Source organism: Balaenoptera ricei, chromosome 21 (genome assembly GCF_028023285.1).
Source record: "Balaenoptera ricei isolate mBalRic1 chromosome 21, mBalRic1.hap2, whole genome shotgun sequence".
In the NCBI taxonomy this organism is placed as follows: domain Eukaryota; kingdom Metazoa; phylum Chordata; class Mammalia; order Artiodactyla; family Balaenopteridae; genus Balaenoptera; species Balaenoptera ricei.
Genome location: NC_082659.1, coordinates 6,509,498 through 6,513,209, shown reverse-complemented (window position 1 = coordinate 6,513,209; position 3,712 = coordinate 6,509,498).

Sequence of the window (3,712 nt, the reverse complement as noted above, 5' to 3'; positions counted from 1 at the left end):
TCCCGGGCCCCCGCCCCTTCCCCTCCGGCCGCCCCGAGTCGGGGAGGGTTCCGGCCGGAGACCCGGCTGCAGGATGCATTTCGGCTGAGCCTTTAGGCGCGGAGTGTCTCGTCCTGGGTTTTCCCGAGTAACTAGACGGGTCGGAGGGAGGCAGGGAGGGGGGCAGACTTGAGTTGTCTGCTTCCTAAGCGGGGAAAGTACCGATTACACCCGGCCTCTAGATGTGCGCAGAAGCGGTTCCTCTGCCGTCCCCCAACCTTATAACGGGCCCTGGAAAAGTACTGCGTGAACCTTAGGACCGCAGGTCGGTGGTCAGCAGGAAGTTAAACTGGCCACCGCCTCCGGAGCCGCTCAAAGGCAGTCTGGTCAACCAGTAGGCAGAGAGCACATGTAGGTCTATGGAAGGAGTTGAGTTAGAACCGTTAATTAGTCTTTTCAAAATCTTAGAGGGCGTGTAAACTGGTATCTTCTCCTGTATCTCACTCTCAACTCCATCCCGATCTCTGGCCTCACAAAAGGTTTTTTTTCCACATGGGCTTGAAGGTTAATCAAGATTCCCATGTGCAAGAAATAAAACTGCCCACTGGAAAACCTTCTTCCAGGACATACATCTATCTATCTATCTATCTATCTAACTATTGTGTAAAGGAGAAGTGGTATTTAGTCATGGTGATGCTGAGATGAAGTTGGGGTCTTTAACTTTTAAAGCAGGCAATTATCCAAACTATTCCTCCTTTTTATTTGGGGGAGTTTTCCACCTCCATCAAGGATTTGCCACGTCCAAACAATCTTGCTGCGCTGATCCCACTGGTTTAATGAGATGGAGTACCCCCTCTTTCCCTACAAAAGCCCTGCAATAGAAAGAGCCACAGTTGAAGAACTTACATCTTGAAGGAAAAATATAGAGTTGGGTGACCCTATAAATCAAGTGAAGCTACAAAACTCATGATTATTTTCCATTTACCAAATAAAACCTCAGAGTCAGACACCTTTGTCTCTTCCCTGCATTTTCGATGTGATTCTTACAAAATGCTTTATTGCATTGAAGGTGATGTTTGTTTATCCTAAGAGGCTTCCTTCCCTCCCTTCCCCACGACTAATTTTCCACTCACTTTTCAATGCATTTCTGGTTTTCTGGTCAGAACTTTGAATTCTGATCTTCTATGTCTCTCCCCATTTCAGAGTCTCAGTTCTGTGATACAGATGATCAAACCCCCTGTAAACCTTTTGAGTCTCTTCCCTCTAAATCAATACAAGGGAGCAGGTTTAAGGTCTGTGTTTCCATACCTTCGACTTCATACCTCATTGTTAAGAGGCCCACTCCCTCTGGTGTACTACGGCCTCCATTTTTATTAACTTCCAGTCCCCAGATGCTCTTTTCCTGGTTGTCCTGCAAAGGGAGTATGTCATAATGTGGACACACTGGGAGAAGGACCCTCCTCCACTAGTAAAGGAATAGAAAATTGAAGTCACGTACAGAAATTGCGATTGAGAGTAAAGGTGGAATCGTTGTGGTATTCCATACTTTGCTCAAAGTTTCAAGTTTTAGAAAAAAATGTTTCCTGAATTCCTAGGTATTTTTGAAGAATAAACATGTATCCCATTTTCATATGTTAAAAAAGAACCTAGTGATTTAAAGGTTAGGAGGAGGGTCTTTCTCCTGGGACAGCAGCAGTTTGAATAGGAGCTACAGTCAATGTCTTCTGCCTTGAAGCTATGGGAGGGTTTTTGGAAGGAAAGGTAGAAAATAGAAAACTTCATGGAGAAAGGGGTTTATACTGTCCCAGGAGAATAGCCTCAGCTCAGAAAATAGTGGTTCCCACTCTACCTCACAGCCATGGGATGAAAGAGATCATGATGTGGTGTTAGGGGGTGAGGGGGAGGATTCTGCAGAAATCTTGGAAACTAGAGAATCATGTATGACTAAAGTGTAAACACCTGACCCCATATCTAAGCCTTTTGAGTTAGATTGAAACAAATCACCACAGATTCCTTCTACCTTCTCAGGCCCAGGGCTCTGCTGTGTGACTTTGCCGCTTCTCTCATTAAGGGCTGGACCTTTTTCTTTTTCTTTTTTTTTAATTAATTAATTTATTTATTTATTATTTTTTATTTTTGGCTGTTTTGAGTCTTCGTTTCTGTGCGAGGGCTTTCTCTAGTTGCAGCGAGCGGGGGCCACTCTTCATTGCGGTGCGCGGGCCTCTCACTATCGCGGCCTCTCTTGTTGCGGAGCACAGGCTCCAGACGCGCAGGCTCAGTAGTTGTGGCGCACGGGCTTAGTTGCTCCGTGCATGTGGGATCTTCGCAGACCAGGGCTCGAACCCGTGTCCCCTGCATTGGCAGGCAGATTCTCAACCACTGCGCCACCAGGGAAGCCCTTGGACCTTTTTTTCACCCCCGGAATTTGGCCAGCCTGCGATTGGCTCTGAGCAACAGAATGTGGGAGAAGTTATGTGGTAGGAATTCTAAGCCGAGCCCAGTGGCCCTGCAACTGCTTCTCTGTCTCTGTCTCTCTCTCTCTGGGAGTTTCTCTCTTTGTTTCTCTGACTCTGCCTCTCACTGTGTCTCTGTGGGCCTGTCACTCTCAGCACCTGAGCCTGTGAAGAAGCCTGGGTCAGCCCGACCAAGAGAGCCCTGAGTCCCCCCCAGTGACTAAGCTTCAGAGAGGTTTCTTGCTGACTCCAGGCCCCTCCGCCACTCAGACAAACTGCCAAGGTGCCCCCCAAACACACCTCCTTGTGAGATGCTGCCCCGCTGTGGTCACCATTGTAGGGGAACAACTCTGAAATCCCTTGTCTAGCTAGGAATGCCCAGCACAGGCACATGCGTAGGTCAGTGTAGATAAATCCCAGTGGGACGTGCACTCCTCTGGGAAGGGAGTGTGCACATCACCATTCCCGAGGGCCCCAGCACCTGCACAGGCCTCACCCCCAGCAGCACCGGGCCCTTCTCTCCTGGAGACACATTGGGGCAGAAGAGGGCATTCCTGGCTAAGCCACCACATAGGTCTCAGATAAGTGGTTGCCCATAAGTACAGCTAAATTCAAATACAGCTTGTGGGTAAAACACGTTTTTTCTTAGGCCAACAATAGAATTGTTTGCTCATCCTCTTCACACAGGATGTGTTTTTCCACCCTGACTGTCCCCCAGAATCCCTTGTGGAGAATTTCAAAAGTAATGATGGATCAATATCACCCTCGTATGTGTTCCTGTAAGGGGACTCAGGCCTGTGGTTTGGGAATCGTGCTACTTTGTGCTACAAGAACACAAGTCATCCCAGAGGATATCTGGGAAGAATTTCCCTCAAGATTTAGGTTCAATATTGATGTGTGTCAAAGGATAACACTCCAAGTCCTGCACAAAGTGGGGAGATCCGCTTTGTGAGAACATTCATTTTTTCTTGGCGAAAAGTATATTGCACTAACTATTTTAAAAACTGGAATGTGTTATCGCTGATAGTTTCATTCCTGGAGATTTATTCCATGAGCTTATGCAGGGGTATGTGTACCTCTTTAATGAGACTGCTGGGTGCATAATTCAGGAATCAGCTGAATAAGATAGTACGATTATGGAAGGAACTCTTCATCCACTTAGCTCAATTCAGAGGTTTTGGGACAAAATAACAAGAGATTTCTGAGGTCTGGGAGGGCAGAGATGCCTGTCTCTTTAGGCCCCGGTGGTTTCCATCTGCAGAAATATGTTGAGGGGCCTC